The sequence below is a fragment of the Pistacia vera genome, unplaced genomic scaffold (genome assembly GCF_008641045.1).
Source record: "Pistacia vera cultivar Batoury unplaced genomic scaffold, PisVer_v2 Contig812, whole genome shotgun sequence".
NCBI classification, from domain to species: domain Eukaryota; kingdom Viridiplantae; phylum Streptophyta; class Magnoliopsida; order Sapindales; family Anacardiaceae; genus Pistacia; species Pistacia vera.
The window spans coordinates 125,424-152,434 of record NW_022196682.1 but is presented as its reverse complement, the minus strand read 5'-3'; the positions used below and the strand labels follow the sequence as shown (position 1 = coordinate 152,434).

Sequence of the window (27,011 nt, the reverse complement as noted above, 5' to 3'; positions counted from 1 at the left end):
TTGTAAGGTGTTCGTAAAAATTACCTATTTAACTCTGATGACCGTTAATTTTAACACCAAAATTTAACATCAGGGTAATTTCTGTTATTTCTAGAATTTTAGGGAGATTTGTAATTTTATCATTATCTTAGGGGAATTAATTTTATTAACCCTTTATATTTCAGTTAGATCAGCTGACAACAAAGTTGCCACGTCATCACATTGTCCAATATTTATTTTGGGCTCCGAATCCTATGTATAAGTTGGCCTCACTTTGAACCAATAACCGGGAGATGGACGTGAACGTCTACGCTTCTTCGCACAACGATGTCGCTGTTTTCCCTCTCCCTTCTCCGCCACCAAATTCGGCGGCACGTCGTTTCGTCCCTCTTCACATTCACCGCAAAATTCCTAATCTATCCCTAACGCTACAATTGTTAAGCGACTAAAACCTAAAACCTAAAACCTAAGATAAAAACACTCACCTTTCTCCTCTGACGTACGCTCCTCACGGCCACCGCCACGCAGCCAGCTGCTGGCCAGAAAATAATACTTGAAAGCAGCCACCGCCTACCTGAAGTCCGCACCACGCAAAGGCAGAGCAGCCACCACAATGAGAATAATTAGTACCTGAAGTCGCCACCACGCAGCAGCAACAGCCACTACACAACCTCCACGCAGCAGGCGGCATCACCTAAAATGTAACTTCTTTTAATTTAACAATTGTTGGACTTAAGTTTTGTTTTGAGTTAATCGTAATGTTTGGATTTTGTTACGGATTACTTACCTTGTTGTTGGCATTTATATATATGAAATTTCTTTTTATTATTTGAATAGTTGGTGATGTTTGTTGGTAACTTTTTATGAAATTGGTATTTTGAAAATTTTTAGGAATCTAGGAGAATAGTTTTAATTCTTTTACAGGATACTCCTAGTTCAATTAGGAGGTGGTCTCAATTTTCTGTTAATAGCTACTCCTCTCAAGTTTTAATGTTCTTTCATTTTCTTCACTCTTGTATAGATCGCATATTACTATCACTCACATTAATATGCAGAATTTTCCTACGGTTGGAAACATATTTAGACAATAAATTATAATGTACTATGTATGAAGTATGTTTATTTTTTATAAACAAGAAAAGCTATAGGTTAGAATTTTAAAAGATAAAACTAATTAAAGGAAAAACAGAAAACAGGTTAAAAATTAGAAATCATACACAACCTGGGTATCTAGACCTGGATTTATAACACTGGGACCGGACCTCGGTAGACTTGGCCCTGCCTAGGATATAAAATTCCCAGGGCTGGACCCGGAAAAATACTGTCTGGCCCAGAAATTTGGCATTCCTATTATCAATTCAAGACTAATCAATACTGGACATGAATTAGCCAGAGCCAAGGATGGAGATAGAAAGATCTCTTCCTTTATTGCTGTCTACAGCTAAACTGAGCATGATCAGCATGTTTACTGCAAGACTCGCAAGAGTGTTTTCAGACTCAATAATGTTCCATTTGTAGCCCAGGTTATAGTATCTCTGGGTTGCGATTCAAATTTGGGTTCAGTAGTTAACAATCAGATAGGATTTTTTTTCTCTCAAAGTGTTGCCAGCTAAGAGAATGCTGTCTTATGGGTTCAGTTTATTTGAATTTTGTTCTTGTTAGGGTTTGATTTATAAATAATTGATTGTCGTTTGATCTCAAATTGGAGAGAATTGAAATATTGAACTTTATAGAGTTTTTTTTTATTTGTCTTTTAATTTCCCTTTTTGGATTGAAAACAAAAATGTTTTAAAACTTTCTTACTTATGTGTGTTCATTGTTTTGTGCTTGTTTTGCAGAGCCGTTATTATCATAAAATGGGTAGTTATGATTCGGGTAGTGGTTCGAAGGATGACCGGGATGAAGGTAAGTTTGTTGCTTGAGTACTGAAAAAGCTAATGTTATCTTAGTATATTGGTCTAATTCTTCATTAGTTTGATAGTAGGCATAAAGTTTAAAGTAGTGAGTGGGAAGAAGTAGAGGAATGGGTTTTAGGGTAAAAATTTAAAGTGTTATTGCATAGGTGACTGAATTCTGTGAGCTGGCTGTCAAAAGGTTGCATCAAGGGTAATTGTGCAAAAAATAATTATCTGAAAGTCCTGTGTAGATCCCAAATTTACTTGTCTGCCCTTTTATACTGCTTGACATGTATGTAAACGACATGCTTGGTTTGTATAAATTATGAGATAGCAATGTTTACTTCACTGGTAACTGAAGGAATAGAAGACATTATGAATTCTGTATGGACACAATCACAATTATGGAACTTGCAGAATTATAGTTTCTTTTTGGAATTGGCTTTATTTGATTATGAGTAATGCTATGTGCACTAACCAATGTGTACTAATCCAAGTACTAATATTGGAAATTTGAAATTTTTTTTTGGAGGGAATTTCAAATTTCCAATGTTAGTACTTGGATTAGTACACATTGGTTAGTGCACATAGTTTTATTCTTTGATTATTGTCATGATGGTTTGGATTTTAATTTTATATTTATTGCAATTAATTTCTAGGCATTTTTTTGCATACTAATTTGTTTGTGCATAGCATGATACCTATAGTTTCAATTAGATATACCTCTTGTTTCCAAATCTTATGAAGATTTTTAACTGACAGATGATGATGAGGAATATGAGGAATATGAGGATATTAGTGGGGGTAACCGGCTTTTGGGATTTATGTTTGGGAATGTTGACAATTCGGGTGATCTTGACATTGATTACCTTGATGAGGTGATTTTTATCCTTCCCTTATATGCATTCTATCATGATATACAGAAACAAATGAGGATAATAACTTTACAGATATAGACAAGCTTTGACATAAACATAATACACCCAGTCATCATATATGCCTTTTAGCATATGTGTCTACAGTCATCATATAGGCCTTTTAGCATATGGCCTATGTGTGTTTTTCCTCTATATTGCGATCTATTTTTGATAATGGAAACTTAATTAAGTTGTAGGCGGGTATATATTTGTTACAAATTTGGATTTAGTATATCTTTCACAGTTGAATTTTTTTCATCTTTTTGATTGTGTTAATTCTCGGAATACAATTATTTTTACAGGATGCAAAGGAGCAGCTTGCTGCAGTGGCTGACAAGCTGGGTCCATCTCTCACAGATATAGATGTATGAAAATCTTAATTTGTTTAAGCTTTATTATTCTCTATATTCAACAACAAAACTTTTTCATAGACGTCTACATTTTTTTTTTTTTTGTTTTTTTTTTTTTTTTGTAAATGATGCAACACTTATGAGGAATAATTTTCAGCTGTCAGTCAATTCACCTCAAGGGCCCGCTGATCCTGCTGATCAAGGTGACATTGTCTTCCTGGAAAATCTCTCTCATGCAGTTTTTGAGTTCTTTTATTGTTTCCACAACTAGCTAGTTCTTTTTCTTTACTATTTTCTTCATTTAATAATTTAGAAACACTTTTGGTGGTTGTTGCTAATTGTATCTGTATCACTAGAATGAACAGACTTTAGTAAACGGAAAAGACTGCTTTTAGTTGGATATCCTGGGCTTTCAATTGCCCCTTTTCCACTAATGATTTTGTTTGGTTCTATTCTGTTGGTGCTTTCTAAATGATTGGTGATTCAGGTGCTTATTACCCCCTTGAAAGTAATTTTAGTCAAAGTGGCGCTTCTATCTTTGATTATTGAATGATCTAGTGGACTTAGATATCAGCACAGTTGAAATTATGTTGATTATTATGACGTTATGTGAAACGCATTGGAAGTTTTACTGAAAAATCAAAAGATTGTATAGTTTGTCATTACGAGTACCCTTATGGAAGCATTGGTGTTGATGTTTAAAAGATAAAGACATCCTTTTTTTTTGTTTGGAACAAATTTATGTGAACAGTGTCTAAGGCAAACATTAAAACACCAGGTCTAAATATGAACCCAGAGAGTAAGAGAAAGCTTGTCATGGTGGTGAAGTTCTTAGGCACTTCAGAGTGCATGTTGTATGCTCATGTTGGTTATGAAGTTAGTGTTGGCCATGGTGCATTTTGCAAGCGCTACATGTGGAGAGATGTACAGTGTGCCCAGCGCATCCTATGTTTACAATTTTACATGTCTGATTATTTTTGGGCTGGGGAGATGGGTAATTAGCTTTTAGCATTACTAGATTGTGTGATTGAACTTCAGTTTAATTCAAAGCTTTGAATTTCTGTCTGTATGTGGCCAAATATTCTTATTACAAGTTAATTTTTTGTTTCTACTGCTAGATTATGATCAGAAGGCTGAAGATGCCGTTGATTATGAAGATATTGAAGAGCAGTATGAGGGGCCAGAGACTCAAGCTGTTAGTGAGGAGGACCACTTGTTACCAAAAAAGGAATACTTTTCTGCCGAAGTTTATCTGGCTACTTTGAAACCTACAACTTCTCTGTTTGATGATGAAAATTACGATGAGGATGATGAATTTGAAAATGAGCAGGAGTTGGTGGATCAAGAAACAAAAGTTTCAACAATATCTTTATCAGGTTGGATGATATCTTCCTTGTTTATTTTTTTTGGTGGACTTCGAAAATTTGATATTTATATTGATTAATAAAAATTACTGTTTCTTAATTAAAAAAAGAAAAATATACCTTTATCAGGTTTAGTTTAAATATACTTTATCTGTTGATTTGGGATCAAATAAATTTTAACCCTATATCTTCATTTGTTTGTTGATATTAGATTTTTCTTGATAAACACCTCATATAAAATTTTTGGCATATGTTATCCTGTCTTAAAGAAAAAATTGTTGAATTGAGAACTACATGTATTTACTTTGTTTGCACCATGCTGGATGAGAAACTAAGTCTCTAAAGTTTTGTCAGTGTTGTTCAGATTGCTTTCTGCATTTGTAGAAACCTGGAACCTTCGGTTATAGTATATTGTTGATTTTTGAATATTTATTTTCACAGGGTTCACATAGATACTTATTATTATTATGAATTTTTATTGTTGGCTATTATTATCATTATGATTATTTATGCAGTACCTTGATGCTAAATTTCGTTTTGCATTGACCTTTGTGTAGCATTTGGAATGATTTGTTGTATTTGTGGTGTAAATGTTGTACTTTCCATACTGGACACCTGTTTAAAGTAGGTTTATTTAGATTATCTGTTGAGGCAACCAACTTCTGTTTTCAAGTGCTATATGCTAGTTTCTAAGGGGTTGCTAAATGTGGGTTCTAATATTTCACACATACAATGATCTTCAAATTTCTTAACGGAATTGTATGTAGATCATAAGTGGTATCAATGCAATTCTATGGATTGATTGACTTCCAAGGCCACCCGGTGGCCCCATTGTGTGTTTGTTTGCATAGGATGCAAAATGTGGTATAAAATATTTAGACATTTATTAATCTTCAAATCTCTCAATGTAATTCAGCATAGGTTGTATTTATAATCACCATGATTGTGTATTTCACATACACTGCTTGAAGAGACTGGGAGACTTGTAGAATTGCTCAAGCCTAAGTATAGAAGTTGGGTACTTGGTTTGTTTGGATCTGAAATGAATTTCATTCATCTCTGGTTGAACCTAATATTGTTCAGGTTTGGATGCCTGGGTGTCAAATGACTCAACAAAGTTTTCATCCTTACACTTGGTCGTAAGTTAGAGGACTGCTATAGGAGAGTTGGTTCATGTTGTATAACTTCTTTGCTTGCTTACTAGAAGCATTGGCTGGCTGGTCAGCTTGTTAGATTGCCGAATAAAGTGATTTCAACTTAACATTTGTCAACCATGCTTACCTCTTGCCTTTTCTTTCTTAAAAGTTATGTTATATTTATTTAAATATTATAATTAAGTAAGTTCACTTAAGTGGAAAAGGGACTTAAATCTATGGGGATCAAAAGAGAGGGTGACAAGTTTTTAAAGGTTTTGACCTTGAATTGTTTGTGGAGATCATGGTTTCATGGTTCTTGAACATTTAGTAATCATTGCTTTTAGAACACTTAGTTATTAGTTTGAATTTTAACAAACTTTGCGTTCTCCCTTCAGGTGAGCAGGATGCGTGTGTTACAGCAGTACCAGAAGTAGAAAAATCTCTTGAGGATGATCTACAAGTTGGATCTTTGGGTACTGAAGAAGATATGGTAGTTGGGGTAGAAGATCATGATGAGGTCAGTTGGATACATATTTCCCTCTAATTCTTGGATTCTCTTTTTCATATTTTGTGATCAGTGTAAGAAGTATATTGACATATCTTTTCCAGTAGAATTTTGTAGCCTTTACTTCCTCCCCCCACCCTTTTTTTGTGGCAAAAGAATGAAAGGAAGTAGTGTATTATTGTTGGTTAAATTTACCCATGGTCTTGATAAACAGTGACTTCCTGGTTGGATGTTGACTAATAGTGAAATTAATTATTTGCTAAGCAATGGCTTTCTGATTTGTGTATTGCATATGATGTCATTGCATTTTATCTAGACATTTGATATTGTATTTTGACCCAATTAATGATGATAATTTAATTTTCTGGAATGGAGTCCATATATAAATTAAGTTTGTACGAATGAATTATGAAATTATGAATTTATGCTGGTATTTTTTTTTTTTTATTATGGTAGTAGAGAGATATTATTAGGAGCTGAGGTTGACTATCATGATGGTAATGGCTTAGAGCAAATGCTATAATTGCTGAAACCATGTTGTCAAGATTTGCATTATCCAGCAGTGATGTTTCATCGACAAATATAGTTGACTGAGTGGTGGCTATAGGAGTTCACTCCTACCATGTATCTAGGTGTCAGTTTGTATGTTATTGAGATCAGTAATTCATGTATTCTCTTTTTTCGCATATCCTCTGTCTCCTATATCATAAGAAATGGTCAATTTTATAAATATACTGTCATAGCTTAATCATTAATTAATACGTTGATGGTTCATTAATTGATTGCAAATTTTATTAAAAAAATCTTATGTGTGCTGTGTGATATGCATTCCTGTAAGATGCCTAACTGGTGATACCTTTTCGTAAGACATGCAATATACCGGTTTACTCCATTTACTCTATAGAGGTAATTAAGTGTTCATTTTGTTAATAATAAAATCCATCAGGAGTTGGCTGATATTTTGGAAGGTGCATTTGATGGCCAAGATTCTGCACTGCTGCCAGTTTTGTGTGTAGAAGAGGGTCTGGTGATCTTACGGTTCTCTGAAATATTTGGTATTCATGAGCCATTGAAGAAACGGGAGAAAAGAGAACAAAGGTATTCCATTCATAAAGGTATGTTGTCTTATTTCCTTGATGTTTCCAGGCCTTAAAAGTCTGTTGAATTAATAGAGTTAGTTTATGTCAGTTTACATCTGTGTTGTTTCTTTGCCTACATCCTGTTTTAATTATCTGGCGTTCCATTTTTTCCCTTGATCATTCCAGACGGATATAACGCTTTGGATATTTCTGATCTTGTTGAAGAGGATGAGGAGGTGTATTTAAAGGGCTCAAGTCAAGGTTCATTTGTGAAATATGCGCATGTAGTTCAACATGATACCTCACTTAATGATGGTGATTCAGAATTAGCAAATTTTGGTTTTGTGCAAGATGCTACCCCTATGTCTGGACAATATGATGAGCTAAGAAAGGACTCTTATTTTAGTGCAGAACCAATGAAAGAGGACTTAAAATTAAATCTTTCTGCTGGATGGCAATCAACGTTAAGTCCTAATTTTTTCCCGCTTGATCAGCACGACTGGGAGGAAGACATCCTCTGGGATAGTTCTCCTGCGGCAAGTGAAAATTCTTTTAAGAGTGGTGAAATCACTGGAACTGATTTGGAAACAGCTCTTATTGGGGATTCAGAACTTGAGCCTAGGCAATGTAGTCTTCATTCAGAGCTCTCTGTGAAAGATGAGAAGGATCATAGTACGGTTTTGCATAATTCTCATGTTTTATTGGAACCCTTTGGGTCAAGAAATTCTTCAGATCATATAAATAATAGTTTTGTAGAAAGCAGATGCCATCCCCAAATATTGAGGTTAGAATCTCAGTTGGACCTGGATAATATCAATCATGGAGATGGTAGAAGGGAGAATTGCTCACCAGAGCTTTGCCAATTTGATGCTTTAAAGCGCTTCAGTGAACTTGCCTTGCAAAACAGAGATATGATGGATGGATCTTGGTTAGATAATATCATGTGGGAACCACTAGATGCTGTAGAGAAGCCTAAGCTAATTCTCGATCTTCAAGATGAGCAAATGCTTTTTGAGATTCTGGATAACAAGGACAATAAACATCTTGAGCTGCATGCTGGGGCTATGATTGTAACTCGATCTGTTAAATCAAGCAGTTTAGATTCTTTTGAGCTGTCGGGTCATAAGTATCAATGTGATTGGAAATTTAACATTGCAAATGACAAGTTCTACATGAATGGGAAAATATCCCAGCAGCTGCAAACCAATTCAAATAAACGCATCCCGCATGGTATCAGAGTTCATCATTCTGCACCTGCACTTAAGCTGCAGACAATGAAACTGAAGTTGAGCAAGTAAGGATGAATGCCATTTCATCTGCTGTTCTTTTATTGTATTGCATACTTATAGATTTTTGTTGATGCAGTTCCTTTTGCTACATTGGTCCATTTTATTGTATAGATGCCATATTCTTAACCTGTTAAATGAGTCTTTTACTTCAAAAGTTTTTGGTGTTTCCTCCACTAAGTTGAACTGTTCTCACTTCAGATTTGTTTAGCTCAAGCAAATTTTTTCTTTCTTTTTCAATTTTTATTCTTGAAATTTATTAGAGAGCAGCAATGAATCACTCTGTCCTTAGAAATAAGATTCTATTGATACTAATGAGAACCTGATCACTGGACCCAGTGAATGGAGAGGTAGGGGAGTTTGTTTGTTAACATATTAACATTCCAAGGGTAAAAAATTGAAGAAAATTAATTGAGGTCATTTATTTTTAAACTATTATACTGTAGCTGGTTCTTTTCCCACAAACTTCTCTAGTACTTTATGAATCTGCTATATTCCTTGAGCTATTGGGTGTCTGGCATTCTGAGATAGATACTGGAATATATAATGGAATTTGCATTGTCTTGTGTGAATCTTGAAAATTAAGAATATTACTTATGCATAGAATGTTTGTAAGTTATTGATGGGGATATGTGATATAGTGGTCATCAAGAAATCAAGAATAATTTGTGACCTAGCCGTGCAGCAGTCTTTGTGTCAGATGATAAATGATTTTAATTTTTTACTTGCTTGTTTTATTTCTATATATCAATCTCTTGTATTCTTTCACTCTTTTTCTGATATGTTGCTGCATCTAGTAGATAAAACTTCGAAACAGTGAACAATTGCTTCCAAAATTGTTATTTTGAAATTTCTTTTAACAATGTTAATCTCCATAATTGGGGAGAACTATAACTAGTTTGAATTTATACCTTAACTAGTAATTGGACCACTGCTATACCTCATTGTGAGTAATTAATGATTTCCTAAATTCTTTAAGCTTACAAAATTTGAGAGTTGATGACAAATGCTTTTTGCGGAATATTAATAAGGTGGCCTACCTCTAGACACCTCTCTAAGTCGTGTAAATGGAAGAGGTACTAACTTTAATTTACCTATGGTATTCTATGGGGTTGGCTAAATGTATAATTATATCATGGATTTTATTTAATATTGATAGCTTTCCTCTGAAAACGTATCATGGTTCCTTAATTTAGATTAGTTGCATAAACAATTAAGTATTATAATGCTGCATTCAAGAATAAACTAATTGGCTCTTGGTTCAGTCATTATTGTACCATCCAAACCTTCGCCTTTATCCTTTAATTTCCTCGATCTAAGATCATTAACCATCTTAGTTTATGTGCTTGGAGGATCAGCCTTTTCCATTGGGACAATTTGTGCTTGGCTGTGACTCTTTTCAATCTTATGTGAGATTTCTTAACTGGTATGCCCTAGACATTGTACCCTTTCAGTTTAAATGGGCCCGATAGTTTGCCCTGGATTGGAAGCTTTTGTTGTTCTTTTGTGAAATCGAACGAAATTCTTGTCAAGAGTAGATTATCCAGGTGCTGTTATTTTGATGTTTTATGATTTTGGAATTTACTGTGATTTTGTATAGTCCTAGTCTTATGTAAAAGCCTTTTTCATATTTTTCATATGATTTGCCATGGTGTTCATTTTGATAAGTTATGACTAGTTAATTTTGTACTCAGTACTCAAAATCATACATCTGCTGATTTTTACCAACTATTATACAGTAAAGATATATCTAATTTTCACCGTCCGAAAGCTTTATGGTATCCCCATGACAATGAGGTGGCAGTCAAAGAACAAGGGAAACTACCTACTCAAGGACCCGTGAAAATCATCATAAAGAGCTTAGGAGGCAAAGGAAGTAAACTGCATGTGGATACTGAGGAAACTGTTTCTTCTATTAAAGCAAAGGCTTCAAAAAAGCTAGGTTGTCATTTTTCTTTGGCATGTGTTTGTCCATTTCATATATATAATTATTGGTTTGGTATCTTAAATCAGTTGGCGATTTTACATTTTGAAGGCTAATGATTTTTCAATTTCCCTAGAAGAGATCTTAACTATTACTATTGTTCTTATAGATTTCAAGCCAACAGAAATGGTGAAATTATTTTATTTGGGCAAGGAGCTTGAAGACCATAAATCTCTTAGTGACGAAAATGTTCAACCAAACTCCTTGCTTCATCTTGTTCGTACAAAATTAAATTTGTTGCTGAGGGCACAGAAGCTTCCTGGGGAGAATAAGTCTTTGCGCCCTCCTGGAGCCTTTAAGAAGAAATCTGATCTTTCTGTAAAAGATGGCCATATCTTTTTAATGGAGTAAGTGATCTTTTCTTTTTGACATCTTCCCCCCTCCCTCTATTTTGCTTCTTAATTTTTTATTTCATGGTTTAATTAATTATTATTCTTCATGATTTGCTCTTGATGAGCTTTTTATAGGCCAATTACAGAACTGATTTTTAATTGTGGAAGTTATTTTCCTGGTATCTTATTATTGAACTGTGCTTTTTCATGAGGCTAAATGGATCTTAATCTTTGGTGAAATGTTTTTTATTTACTTATTTATATGTAATTTGATTTGCCTTCCTTATGACAGTGCAAAATGTGCTTGGTTTGATGCGGAGTATTTTGGCAACTTTCGTCTGATTGTACCAGAAATCTTTGCATTATTTTCATTGGATTGTCTTCCCAGCAGCGACAAAATGTTTTTGTTGCATTTGCTTTCTAAATGCATATTTGTTGCTATTGAGGCATGATATATTTTACTATGTCTTTGTCTACCCTATACTCTTTGGTAGAATGCTGCTTAAGTTTCCTTTTTGTAAATGACCGCATCTTTTTTTGTGCATGCTGGAAACTGTCTGACCCCTTGCCATGCAGCCGTTATTATTACATGAAGTATGTATTCCTGGATAGCTGAACTAGGTATAGCATGACACTGGAAACTCAAGTAACTAAATTGATTGGAGAAATTAATAATCATGTATAAAGTTAGCAAAGCTCTATATTGAAAACTGTACAATAGATTTGTGAAATAAAAAAGAACTTTTAATTGGATTCGTCGAAATGCACTTCTAAGGCAGATGAATGTTATTGGGTGGTTGGTGGAGCAGAAGAATATAGAAATCAAGAAGATATAGAAATTGACAGAATAAACGAGGATAGAATCAAGGAGAACAAGCATGAAAGGGGTGAAGCCTGGAAAAGAAAGATGAGAACCCAAGAACAAAAAGAGAAATAGATAACTGAGGGGGAGAAAATGGATATTCTTATTTAGTCATCATTCAAGCATGTCAACAATAATAATAGAAGCCTTTAAAATATAGTCCTAATCAAATACGAATAAAGCCTTTATTTAATCATGGAGTACTTCATATCCATTGGAAATTATTGCTCGACTTTTATTGGTCATGTTTGAATGATTAAACCTTTATATCCCGGAAGTAACAGATGAAAGGGGAAGACTTTTGTTCAGTTAGAATGTTATAGTAGCTTACTGACAAAGCTTATAATCTCTTTTGCTTCTGAATGTGATAACNTAGAATCAAGGAGAACAAGCATGAAAGGGGTGAAGCCTGGAAAAGAAAGATGAGAACCCAAGAACAAAAAGAGAAATAGATAACTGAGGGGGAGAAAATGGATATTCTTATTTAGTCATCATTCAAGCATGTCAACAATAATAATAGTAGCCTTTAAAATACAGTCCTAATCAAATACGAATAAAGCCTTCATTTAATCATGGATTGCTTCATATCCACTGGAAATTATTGCTCGACTTTTATTGGTCATGTTTGAATGATTAAACCTTTATATCCTGGAAGTAACAGATGAAAGGGGAAGACTTTTTGTTCAGTTAGAATGTTATAGTAGCTTACTGACAAAGCTTATAATCTCTTTTGCTTCTGAATGTGATAACACCATCATTCTTTTAGGACAGAGAGAGTTTTCAGAGAAAATTAAACTATTTATTTCCTTGCAGGTATTGTGAGGAAAGGCCTTTACTGCTGAGCAATGCTGGAATGGGTGCAAATCTGTGCACTTATTATCAAAAATCAGCCCCAGGTGATCAAGCTAGCACCCTTTTGTGCAAAGGAAACAACAGCTTGGGCAATGTTGTGATGCTGGAGCCCGGTGATAAATCTCCCTTCCTTGGAGATATAAAAGCTGGTTGCAGTCAGTCTTCTCTTGAAACAAACATGTACAGGGCACCCGTATTTCCCCATAAGGTGCCATCAACTGATTTTTTGATGGTCCGGTCTGCAAAGGGAAAGATTTCCATAAGACGCATAGACACGATTGCTGTTGTCGGACAACAGGTTTGTAATAGCTCGTCTTCTTCCTTAATCCCTGTATGACTATAGCCACAGAAATTTTATTATGATAGCAAAGCTTTAGCACATGGTTTGCAATTTAGTCTACAATATATCACAGAACACAGTAAAAGGGTTCACGTCCTCTCAATAAGTAAACTCTGAGTTGCTTTGTACACATCATTTTAAGATTAAACACCAAACTGTAGATATTTTTCTAGTAGTTAATAATGGCAAAGCAGCAAAGACAGTTAGTAGCAAGTGTTGAAATGGGGGGTTTATATATATATGGATGGTAAGAAACAGAAATTTTTTGGATAAGATGTTTAGCCAAACAGGAATACTAACATAATGATAACCCAGGAGGCCAGGACTACCAAAAACAAAAACAGGGCTTTCTAGAAACAGCCCTACAAAAGCAAAGACCAAAAAGACCTCTATCGCCTCACACTGACTAGTACAAAACACATTTCAAATTATAAAACATCCGCTTTCCAATTATGACGAATGAGGAAAGGAAGAATTCTCTGAAAAACAACTGCTATCTTATATAACTAAGATAGCAATTTTGTCTAACTTTTCTAGTAATTTAAATAAAGCTGCAAGTAAATCCCTATGTATCTTAATATCATCTTTTAGTCATTCATCTACCAATTTGTGATGCCACCAAATTAAAAAAGTGGGGTACCCCATGTAGTGTTGACTTGGTCACGGGTTATGTACATGGATCTGTATGTATGTATGAATGTGCACATCTCTCAATATTGGCTCTCCATAGTTTGACAACTGTTTTTTATTTTTCATTGAAAATTATTGAGGAAGGTATTGGGTCAAGTTGAATATCACTATTGTATAATTTATGTTGAAAATTTATATGCTGTAATACAATGTTCCCTACTACATGGTTTTTTTTTTTTTTTTTTTTTTCCCATTAACTGTTTCAAGCTGCAACGTCTGGTAGATAAGTGAACAGTCAACCATTGACTGATTTTGTCAGATATGTGAATCTGTAAACAATAATTGAAATACTAATTGAAATACTATACCATTATCTTTTTATGTTTTATTTTATTTATTTCATTCATTGAATATCGTTGCCATTTAGTATGCAGCTTTATCAAATTTAGTCTTGAAAATAAAGCTTTTATGGTGTTAAAGTTATTATTTATGTTGTTTTTTATTTTCAGGAGCCTTATGGAGGTAATGTCCCCTCATCAAGAATCTTCAAACATATAGCACAAATAGGTGTGATATATGGGTACGTGAGTTTTCTGCTGCTGCAAAGCGTGGCGTGCTTCCCTGCATTGGGGTGGATGAGTTGTCTGCACAGTTTCTCATGTGTCCGAAGCAATTATTCGAAAGAAGATGAAGGAATGTGCTTTTTTGCAGGTAATGTTGCATTTTATCTATGTTAGCATTTGTAACCTGTGTTATTTACAGTTGCTTTATTTGTTTTTGTGCTTTGTATATTATCGTGTGTTAGTTTTAGTTTGTTATAGGATTTATCAGCTAACCTTGTTGCTTTGTGCATATGCAACCTACAGAGGGATGGTAGGGGAAAACAGTTTTGGTCCATGAAACGCACATTCCAAATTCCATTGAGGGTGATTTGCGTAAATTGGTGTCCCCAGAGCATGTGAGTTCCATATGTCAGATGCCCTTCTTTCTCTGTTGATGATAGCATGATAATTGTAGGAAATTTTCTGGGTTCTGATCAAGTTGGAAACTTTTCTCTATTTCAACAGCTGATGGAAGTTATCAGGATTCCTTGATAAGAAGTCTTACGAAAATTCTTATTGGTATTGCCGGATTATTAATCATTGTCATCTGTAATTGAATTTTGTCCTCTTAGTGGCTAATTATTGCCATTGCCTTTAACTCTAAGTGGAAAGTAGACTTAGGCTCTGAAATGCTCTTCTTGGACAAATTTTAATTTTTTCTCATTAGTTCTTAATCTTCCTTAATGTAGCTAGAAAAGCTTCAGTTTGAACATCATGTATAGTTGCAAGTGTGGACCTCTGATGATAGTATAGTATTTTAGTAGCCTCTCAGTTTTATTTTGCTCTCTATCTCTATTTGTGTTCTAGGTTATTTCTGCTGAGTTTCTATCAGCTGTTGTGATTAGTTTGACTCAAGTTTATATTATGTTTCCATTTGGAATGCAACGTGTGCTACTTTAGTTGGTGTTGAACTATAAGCTAGCTAAGGAGGGTGGGTGGTATAGTTAGGGTGATCAGCGATGGAAGAGAGCATAGGGTAGTAGATGGTTGACTTCTCATTGTACTATGTAATTTGCACTAGCTCCCATTATGCTTCTAGAAATGTGAACCTTTAGGTTATATGTTACTTTCCCCATGTTCCGTCTTTCAATTTTTTTTTTTTTTTTTTCGATTTTGAATGTCTCAATGATTTTCTCCCGTTTTAGGTGCCTTTTTGAATAAACTATTAGCTGAAAAGAAAAAAAAAAAGGAATACTATTCCATGAATTAGGGCAGGAAATAAGTGAGAATTGTATTGTTATGTCCTTTTTTTGTGCTGAGTGTTGTAATCAATCCAGTACGGGGCTGAATTCTATTTTTATAAAAACTTTTACTGAAGCTGTAAGGAAGAAGGTTGTTAGAATTATTAGTGTCTACGTGCCATGCATGTATTTTTTATTTTATTTGATTATTAGGATCTCCTGGCTACATTTTTGTCTATATGATTAACAAATATCAGTTTCGAGCTTGGATTGCAAAACAAGTGTGGGGAATTTCTGGATTATATATATAACATTGGCCAAGAAGATCACGATTTTATGATTCAACTTGGAAAAGAGGCAAACAATTTACAAGTGTTGTATGCTTCTTAGCTTGCTATTTTATATAGTTTACTCATTATACTTGTTTGCATCTCCCTCTTTACACTGGCTTAGGTTTGCGCTTACGAAAGTATGCTAGGGCCTGTACCGGCTCAAACATTCAGGAATCACACAGTTAACTCTTCTGCCAGCATTTCGTCTGCAATGAGTCAACTCCCTGATGAAGCAATTGCTCTAGTGCTGATCTCACATTGAGAGGGAACTATTAAAACTCCATGGAACTGAGTAGCAATTTTGTTGCCGTACAAATCAGGTAAACTTATCTTTCTGATTTAGAAAATTTGTTTGTCTGCCCACGTGAGGCATATAATTTGTGAACATTAGGCTTAATAAATTTATGGAGCTATTCAGGTGTTATAACTTTTGCTTTGGGTCAAAGTTATTTGCCAAATTTAATTTATTCACATCTGGTGCCTGGTGTCCTATTTGTTTGCGGGTGTAGTACCAATTTTTTGTTTGACTACTTGCATTCTTTATGATTCATAACATGATGAACTTTCAGATTACAGTTTTAATGCCCTAATACAATCTCTCCCAAACACCACCATCCCTCCCTCAACCAACCCCCCAAAAAAAAAAAGACCATACCTACGCCTTTATTTATTATTGTTTCAAGGGGCTGAGGGTTTATAATTCCATTTGCTTTTACTTATCTTTACCAGGACAGAGAAAATATTGAGCGTTTGGAAATAACTGGTGTTGGTGATCCATCTGGTCGTGGCCTAGGATTTAGCTATGTTCGTGCTGCTCCCAAGGCACCAGTGTCAAGTGCATAGGTGAAAAAAAGGCCGGGTAGTCGAGGAGGCACCACTGTTCTGGAACAGATGCTGATCTTCGTAGATTGAGTATGGAGGCTGCCCGAGAGGTGGTGTTGGTATTCTTACAAGAGATTTTAATTATTATAGGTCATAGTCTGATGTCTAGTTTTTAGCTTAAGAAGTTTTGTGTAGGGATGTATTGTAGCTCCAAAAACTCTATATATTTTTACGTTCAGCCTGCAAATTTCTTGAATGACCCTTGCCAAAGCACTTGTCCAAGTCTTCTGATAAATTCAGTAAGAAGTTGGACAATACCTGACATCAATCTCACTTGGTTTTAGGGGTTTTGTTGGCTGGCGGGTGCCTACTCCTCAATATGCTAATTTGGTGTGCCCTTAGATCATCCCAAATAAATGAATAAATATCTAAACAAATAAATAAGAGAAATAAAATTGTTTTGTAGTTCCTAAAGTTCCTTGTTATTGAACTTTAGGTCATATAATATCTGGTGTGCGGTGAACTTTCATTATTCAAATGGCCCCAGCTTTATACAAAAGGCTGGATTCCTTGGTGATAGAATTTGAGGTGGACTTAACTACTCACCCAATAAGACCTTGTTGAATGGAAGGATTACCTCCTCTTATAAACCAGTACACTTGAGCGTGCCTAGTCGGTCTAAGACTCCAACATTCCCCCTCACGGTCAAACCCATATATTGGGTCATGCCTGTTATTGGAGGTAGTTGTCGCCTCTAACTCCTCACTCGCTGGTCAAACACTCAGCTCAAGTGAACCTGGGCTCTGATACCATGATAGAATTTGAGGTGAGCCTGACTCCTCACCTAATAAGGCTTTTTTGAATGGGAGGATTACTCCCTCTTATAAACCACTACGCTTGAGCGTGCCTAGTCGGTGTGAGACTCCAATACTTGGGTTTCTCTTAGCTTGAGTAGATTGGGATTGAATTGTTCTTTCTGATACAGCATATCTGTGGTCTGACTGAGTCACCTCCTTTAGGTTCTTGGAAGAATGTGGGAAAGGAAAGCATATAATAGTATGCTTAAGTGTTCTTTTAACTAGTGCAGTATCTTGATTTATTTTACTGTCAATTGAAGCTTAAAAGGTTAAGGATGTATAGGATCAGCTGAAATATTGTTTTTTGAATTTTTTTCCTAATCTCGTATGATATAAATCTATTTTTTAATGATAGCAGCTGGAATAATTCAGTTTCCCTTCCATGTATTTGACTAGAGAAGAGATTCATAGAACACGATAAAGGTGGTGGCATTATTGTCTTTGGGGTATTATAAACTACCCACAACGTTTCGATTTCTATTATTTGGATGACAACTTTGCCAATGTTTATCAAAGCTATCCTTCACAGTTCTAAAACCATATCATTGATATGCCTTTGCCCTAACTTTGTTACCTTGGTGTTAGAATCTAAGGTGTATTATAGTGCCTCTAGGTATGTTATCATACAGATGCCAAATTGAATAAATTTTATAAAATTATAAAACAAAATTGAAATTTAAATAATATGTAAAATAAAATTAGAAAAAAGAGAAAAATAAAACCCACCCACCCCATTCACTGGCTCGTGCCTCGACCACATCAAACCACCAGCAATACTCCACCACCGTATCCGGAACAAAAACACAGCCACCCTTCAAAAACTCTTCCTCCCTTAAAAAAAAAGCCACCAGCTACATAAGTGTGTAAAAAACAAGAACTCAAATCTCACTTTTATCACTCTGAAACTGTGTCTTCCTTAACCATAATCACACTCACTTGCATCTCACTGAACTACTCCACAAAAAAAAATCTCATTTCCAAAATCAATCTTCTTCAAACCGAAGAAACAGATTTCACCGGCCTGCCTTGCTGGAGCATTTCAGATTCTTTATCTTTAGCTTGGTGGCTTTGAAGAAACCGAAAATTCTACTTCAAGCCGAATACTCAGTCTTCTTCGAAACCAATAAACTGGAATCAAATTTTGTTATTGTCTGATTTTCTTCAGCAGGAACTAAGCCCGTATGGTAGGTTTTAAATCTTTCTCCCTTTGCTGATTATTTATCTTCAGCTTCAATTACAAAGCATTTTGCTTTCCAGTGAATTGAGAAATTCTTTTATTCATTTGAGCGTCAGCTTGTGGGTCAGGAGTAATTGGGCAGAGCAAGCCAGAATTAGTCAATATGGGTGGCGGAATCGATCAGAGTGGGGCTAAAAGGAGGCTGAATCTGTGAGGGTGAGTTGGGTCATGGGTAGGCTGAAATGGTAGGGTATCAATATAAGTTTGAAGTTACCATTTTAACCCTTTGATCTCAACGCCAAGGTGATAGAGTTGGAGCAAGGGAGTATCAGAAAAATTGCCAAAGTTGTCATCCAAATGATAGAACCAAAACGTTTGGGGTAGTTTATGATAATATCCCTAGAGTCTTTGCTGCATCCACTTTTCTCAAAGTTGGGTGATACTAATATCTATAGTTTATGTAGTCTCTAAGTACTCTTATTTTTAGGTTCTTCTCAAGTTCAATGTTCCAGAGGAAATGATTTCAAAACAGACCAGATGGCATCGAATTGCTATGATACGTAAGCTTTCAAGTGAGCAAGCTTCATCAGGGGTCCAGGTTGATCCAACAACTATCAGCAAGTATGCACGTGGCCAGCGCATGTCCTTTCTTCAGCTACAGCAACAGACAAGAGGAAAATGTCAAGAAATTTGGGATCGACAAGTTCAATCTCTTTCAGTTGGTGATGATGATGATGAAAATGGAAGTGACTCTGAAGCAAATAGCGATCTGGATTCCTTTGCTGGGGACCTAGAAAATTTGCTTGATGCAGAGGAGTTTGAAGAAGGGGAAGAGAATAACTATGAATCAAAGCATGATAAAGCGGATGGTGTAAAGGGGCTCAAAATGCGACGGCGTCCATCCCTAGTGCAGGCAGAGGAGGAAATTGAAGATGAAGCAGCTGAAGCAGCTGAATTATGCAGGTTGCTCATGGATGGTATGAATTATTTGGTTTCTAAATGCTTATTCACATTACTTATAAAGACGATTTGGATATTGAAGTTTATAGGCCAAGTTTGTATCCACACGTAAATAGTGGGATTTGGTGAGAAAGTATATAAATATTGGTGGATATTAATCATAAATATAACAGTTATCTGTTTGTTTCCCAAGTCTGTCCTGTAGAAAGCTCTTTTGATACATTGAGGAAATAGAGAAGTGGCCATGAAATCTCAGTATCATAAGCTTATGTGATACATATACTGCTCCTGTGTTTATGTATTCATGTTTAATATATTTTGGGCATGGCTATTGAAATTTAACAAAAGCTATTTGTTTACTTTCCTCATTTAGGTTCAAAACAAGAATGCCTGAAGTGAACTGCATTGCAGTTCTTGGCCCGTAATTTTATTTGTATGTTTTCTAATGGCAGAAATTATGTGGTGAATGGAATTCTCATATTCTGAGTTTGACCTTTTTCATTGAATTATGACCCTAAAGTTAAGCAAAATGATGTAACAGGTGGAGCTAATGTGGGCTTTTCAGAGCATTTGGGTATCATGTCTATAAAATGTGTTCCCTCTTAAATAACTTAAAGAGAAGCTTCTGTTTTTAATTGAATATTAACTGATTACTTTATACCGCCAATGGTCATAGTATTGAGAGAATATTTTACCTGTTATGTTTTATGCTTGATCATACAATTATTTTGCAGATGATGAGGCTGATCAAAACAAAAAGAAGAAGAAAACAAAAGCTGCGGCAGAGGAAGCAGGAGTTGCTGCTGCCATGAGATCTATTTCTGGTCTTCAGATGGTGGAACGGGTTAAGAAGCCAAATAAAATAACCAAGCAAATCACTAGTACAGGCCAACCAAATGGATCCTCCTCTGCAAATGAGAATATTAGAGATCCAAAGGAGGTGAGTTGACCAAGTTTCTTCAGTGATTTTTCCTTACTATTATTTGGTTTTGTTGGTTCCTTAGTTCATTGAAAGTTTCTTTTTGCTGCATGGGAAGGTATCTTTGATGGTACTAATAACTTCATTATCTTTTGTTGGCAGGAGGAGAGTTTTATTATTAAAAGAAACATATCGGGAAAGATAAAAACAATTAAAAAGCATGGTATTTCTCCAATGGGTCAACTCAAGAAACTCAAAATATTGGGAGATAATGTTAAGGCAAGTATAACATTAGTAATCTTTCTCTTTCTCTTGGCTTTTGAGCTCCATGTTAAAAGAACATAAATACTGCTCCTAATGTTGCACTCATGTCACATCTACTCTCCACGTCATAGTATTAGGACTATAATAATTATCAGTGTGTTTCACCCTGCTACTATTAAGAAATCTGATTGCTCGGTTTAGCTTGGTGGAGATAATAGAATTGAATATAGAAGCACAGAGACATGAAACTGCTAATTTCTAATTGCCAAACATTCCCGACTGGATTTTCGGTTCTATTGCATATCATTATGCTAGTTGTTCCCTTGTAACTGTGGCTAAAGGGCCCCCTGAGTTGTTTTAAGGACTGGTGCATTAATGTATCTGCTATTCTCCGTGCATCTACTTTTAAAAAATGCTCATGGAGAATGATTATGATGCATTAATTATGTTCTGAGTTAGTAGTGCCATAGTTCTGATAGAAATTACTCATAAGAGTTATCTAAGGCTGTACTTTTGTTACGGTATTTTCAAATTATGGGAATTGGTGGATCATGACTTAAAAATTTAAGAGTAGCAAAATCCATGGATCACAGATAGTCTTTATGTTTATGATTTGCAAATTGCATCATAGTCTTTTACCAGTAGCTAATGAGTAAGATTTTTCAAATTGCATCGAAATCCTCTGTAGCTAATGGGGTAAGATTTTTCAAATCACCCTCAGGAATTTCATTCATTATTTTTGAGTCTCATGAGATTTAAGAATAAGGACATGTTATCAAAAATCAAATAAAATAAAAGCCAAAATTTTAATTTCCCATTATTCTTTGGGCTCTACTAATTAATCCCATATTACAATTGGTTGCTGGGCATACAGAATTGAAAATTGGAAGTATATTTACTCTCGTTACAAGCTTATTTCTGTGAAGATCCTCAGTTTCTTTTCTTTCTTTTTGTCCTGTCTAAGATGACCTTAACCTACACTGTTATTCTAAATAGATGTTTAAGGAGAAGAAATCATCAAGGGAGCGTTTCGTCTGTGGAGCTTGTGGTCAGGTTGAACTTCTTTAAATTAGCATAGAGTTTATATATTGTCCAAAATATGTTATCAGATGATTGTTTACTTTTTGATGAATCAGTTTGGACACATGAGGACCAACAAAAACTGCCCCAAGTATCGAGCAGATCCAGATACACAGCTTGAAACTGCAGATTCAGAAAAAGCTTCAGGAAAATCCAACTCTCTGGATCCTTCAAGTCAGTCTCAGCCAAAAAGTCTTAAAAAGAAGCTCATATCTAAAAGTGCAACAAAAATTGCTGTGGTTGAAGCTTCAGAGAATGAGAAATCCAGTTCAAGGAAAGTTTCTCCACTAAAATTTAATGTGGCTCCACTGATAGCTTTCCGATAAAGTTGTTTCTGCACCATGCAAAGTTCTGACCAACCAGTGCCTTCTGATGTTGAAACTGCAAACAAGTCTGTTGCTAAGGTTAATAAATAAAAATTTCTAACAAGCTAAAACCTGAAGAAATGCAGGCTGAGTCTCATAACCCCTCTATTGTAATACGGCCTCTGCAGATGCAGATAGAGTTCAAGCTGAATCTCCTAGGCCCTCTATTGTCATACGACCTCCAACAAATATTGATAGAGAACAAGATCCCATAAGCCTGCTATTGTCATTAGACCCCGACTAGTACAGATAGAAACAAGCTGAATCTAATAGACCCTCTATGTGATACGCCCTCCTATGGAAGGATAGGGACTGCCTCAAAAGAAAATTATTATCAAACGACCAAAAGAATTATTGACCTGAACCAAGTCAGTCCGGATGGAGCCACTCATCTTGAGTACAGGAAAACAAAAAAATTAATTGCTTGTCAAGTTTTAAGAAGCGTGGGAAGCAGGAAAGCTCACGGTCGATTTATGAGTCTCAGAAAAGAAAGGTAAAGAGGAGAGAAGATGGTGGGAAGAGGAAGAGAAGAGAAATGCGGCCAGGTTGAGGGAAGAGAGGGCAAGGAGGCTTTATGAGGAGAAACGAGGGTGCAAGAAGAGCGAGAAAGGTTTGCTGAAATCAAAGATATGAAGAATCCATCAGAAGGAGAAGAGGGAAGAAGAACGCCAGAAAGCAAAGAAGAAAAGAAGAAGAAAAAGCCAGAAATAGCAGAGGATTATTTAGAGGACTATAGGACGAAGAATGATAGAGATGCCGAAAGAGACCGCAGTGCAAAGAGAAGACATGTTTCTGAGTTGGGAAAGTATGTTGCAGAGTCGGGGCCTCCAACTAAGCGACTAGAGGGGGGGAGGTACCTCTCTCATTCTTACCTTGTTACCTACATGTAGAATTTATTTTTCATGCTCTATCAAATAATTACAAATAATGGTCCTTGTGAATCAATATCTGTATAATGTACAGAAAGAAAGTTTAGATATATGACTGACATCTCAATTGCAACCACGGTGTCAGTAGATACCTCTTATTACCACTAGCAGTAGTATGTCCTACCACACTGCGTTGTTACTCCCTCTACAGCTACAATTTAATCACAAGGGTTTAACTGTAAGTGACTTCCTTTTTTTTTTTTTTTTTTTTTTTTTTGTAAAGTAAAAATGCATAACTAATAGTAAGGTAGATATTCTTGCTTAAAAGTTCCTAATTTTTTCTTTGTGTATAAAAAGGGGAGAAGTTTGAGGAGCTAATTGATAATTGAGGGAAACTATCAACTTGAATTACTTTCAGATGCAGGTTGCCTTTTTTTCTTCACGGTTTCAAGATTATAAGAATGATAAATATTTCAATATGTTTTTTTTTTAATCTATATTACTTGTGTGTACATATATCCTTTCGTCGGTCTGTCAAACATATTAGAATGCATTGTGGAAACACTCAGAGAAAATACTGATGTGTCATTTCTTTTCCTAAAACCTGTGTCAAAGAAAGAGGCTCCCGATTACCTTGATATTGTTAAACATCCCATGGACTTGTCCAAATCAGGGATAAGGTGAGAGGATGGAGTACAAGGACCGAGAGGAATTCAGACATGATGTTTGTCAATTGCCATCAATGCTCACATTTACAATGATGGGCGCAACCCTGGTATTCCTCCTCTAGCTGATCAGCTTTTAGAACTTTGCGACTACTTGCTGCATGAGAATCGTCGTAACCTGTCTGAAGCTGAGGCTGGCATTGGATCACGGAATATTTAGGGGAAAAGCTGTTACTAGATTATAACATTCATTTGGCTGAAGCCCAAAAATGGTATTGTTTTATTATATACTTTTTTTGGGTAATTTCCAGGTTTTGTAGTGAAATGGCCACGTTTCCTGATGAAAAAAACAGTTGGTGGCATCCCATTTTGTGTGTACATCACAGTAAAGTTGTTTGTATGACTGTAAATAAAAGTGGTGTATCTGCCTATAGTAAGCTTGTAACTTTCGATATCTTTTTCCTAATGTAGTACATTTTTTTTTTTTTTCCTTTTTATGAATAGATTTCAGAAAAGATATGCTTATACGTTCGGATTATGCTCACTGACTTCATATAGCAAAGTAGCAAACTACTAGCTCTCCTTTTTTAATCCTTTGGCCTTGGCGAGATGATTTTATAATGAAAATGTTACGTTACAATGTTTTTCTCATAATTTTTTTCTCATAATCTCGTTTACATGGTTCCTTGCAAATGGGGAGGTGGGACTTATACAAGCAGTATGACCTATTTTATAAGTTGACTAATGGCGAGTTATCACACGTCGGAAGTGTGAGAAGAATTTGTGAGAAGAGGTTGGGAGTGTAACATTAATATTTTATAATTTTTTTGGAATTTTATTGGATAGGCTTTCTAAAGGATATCTACAATAAACCCTCACAGTTCTGTCAATTTATAGATGACACCTATTACTATGAATTTTTCTCCAATAAAACGTTAAAATTAGATTTTAGAATAATTTTTTATACTTTTAAAAATCAAATTCATTGATAATAACAATGACGAAATAACTCGTACAAAATGCTTCAAGTTATAAAATGATTTTGAATTAAAATTTGTTATTTAAATATTTTTTATGACATTTAAAAAAAAAAAAAGTAACCACTGTTGCAGCAACGTCTCGGGCAGCGGTTGTTGGCCACCGACAATGTCAAAGGTGGCACAGTTGATGACACAATTGTGTTGCAACTTAAAATGAGAGAAAAACTTAAGAGTAATATTACATTTACATCACTCTTTTACATCATGGTGTAATGAAAATGATGTAAAAAAGTGATGTAAATATAGCATTATTCAAAACTTAATCTATCCTAAGCTTCTAGTCTATTCATCAAAATCCTGTCCTTTTAAATATTAGGAAATATTTTATTCAATATAACATCTATTATTAATTCTAATTTTAAAACAAGTATTTTTTACATAAAAATGAAAATGCTTTTAGAGGTAATAATACCTAACTTTACTGAAAAAATAGTAGTACATAAAATTACCCATTCTCTCCTATATAGTTTAATGTAGGTTAGACTAGAATCAAGGAAATCTTTCCAGCAGTTTAAATTTTAAACACCAGGACAATGAGGACATAGATAGCAGACTCAAAACCCTAGGGGAATATGTGATTTCTCTAGTTAAAATCCCCTTATTATATATGGGAGACGTTTTACAAAACCCTTTTGATATGATTAACTTTAAACCCCCTGCCGTCGGTATTTTTTTTTGTTGGTTGAACATAAAAGGGTTAAATAACCTCCACGGGTGGGAGATTTAAAGTAATTATCCCTATATGGTTATATATTGCAATGGCTCAACCTTAAATTTGAGTCTAGATAAACTGTAAATCACGTAGGAAATGAATGGGATGATGCTCAGAACCACTATAATTTGAGGAATAGATGGATAGATAGCGTTGAACTGATTTTGACAGAAGCCAAAAAGAGTTGCCATTACAAAAACTAAAATCTGATTGGTATATGCAGTATGTACAAAGTTTCCCTGGAAATTGCTCAGGAATTTCTCAAGTCAATCAAAGTCATCTTGTTGAAAGTATAATTAAGAGTAATTGAATAGGGAATAAGGATTGGCTGGTTATTATATCGCAATTGGAGTTTATAGTCAAAGATTGCAATCAAGTCTTGCTATTGTTAGCTTGTTGACCTCTTGTCCTCTTCCTTTTTTTCTTTGGGGTGGCCGGACCTCCCAAGTTTGTATTTAAAAAAATAACCCTGAATATTTACAATTTTTTTTAAGTTAGAAAAACTGACGTGGCACACTTAGGATTCATTAAACATGTAAAACGGGTTCAACTGAAAAGATTTAAACATATATGGTAATATTTAATACATAAGTTTGTTTAAATTTTGAAAATTAAAAAGACCCCCACCCTTCAAAATCGCAATCGAGCCATATACCAAAAAAGGACCGACGAACACCTTTGATTTCTTTATGATTTTCGGCATAAAGTGCCCTATCTTTAACAAATATTCGATCCTAAAGCTTCCTTACACAAATCATGGCTGATATTCACAAAGAGAGGAAAAACCCAATCCCACTCCAAATCTTAAGACTCCATGACGGTGGCTGTTCAAAGGCTATCGAAAAGACACTCCAGTGGTACATCCTATGAGTCAAGGTGGTCTAGAGGTAGAGGGACAACGGTTCACAGACAGAAGAAGAATCAAAAAATGGTTTTAAAGAGGAGGACGCTGACAAGAATTCAGGTGAGAGGAGACGCCGATGAAGAAAGGGTATGTTTTTTACTTGGGTTTTGAATTTGATGGAAATTTGATTGTTTGTGCAAATTTAGGGATATGTAGTTGGTTTTATTGTTGCGGTGGTTATGCGTTTTGTCGAGTATTGGCGGGCATCGGGAACAACTTTGTTTGGGTTCTAGAGGATGGGAAGGCAAGGAGGCTGTAGAGAGGTTGTTTGTGGAGGTTGAAGGTTGGGGATGATAGGAGGTGACATAATAGGGGCTTGGAGGGCTACCCTGCATATTATAGGGCAGCCACGCATAGCTGCGTGCGATATGTAGGGCAACCCTCCAACCCCCTATTCCGCCACCTCCTGCCATCCTCAGCCTTCCAACCTCATGGAACTTGCCACAACAGCCTTTGTAGGGCTTGCATTAGCTTCCCTAGTCCTCTCAAAGTCAAAACACCCACTCCCCCATGCCCTCGTAACCTATATCCCCCAATTGGCAGCCTATTGGTTTTTTGGATTCTTTTTTTTTTTTTTTTTTTGGCTGATATTTAGTTTATATCAATTGTGCAGATTTTTCAAAGCGAGCGATCAGGAAACCGTACTTCCCCGTAAGGTTGAGATTACGTTGAGTTGGCAAGTTTTAATAAGAATAATGGAGATTTTAGAGGACAAAAAAAGGGTATGACCAATTCAAAGAGAGTTGTTTCG

The 27,011-nt window shown here is 35.4% G+C and overlaps 1 pseudogene; it reads left to right on the top strand.

The window, feature by feature from the left end:
• The first annotated feature begins 272 nt into the window (after positions 1-272).
• LOC116117494 overlaps positions 273-27,011 on the top strand; it is a 46,025-nt pseudogene continuing 19,286 nt past the window's right edge.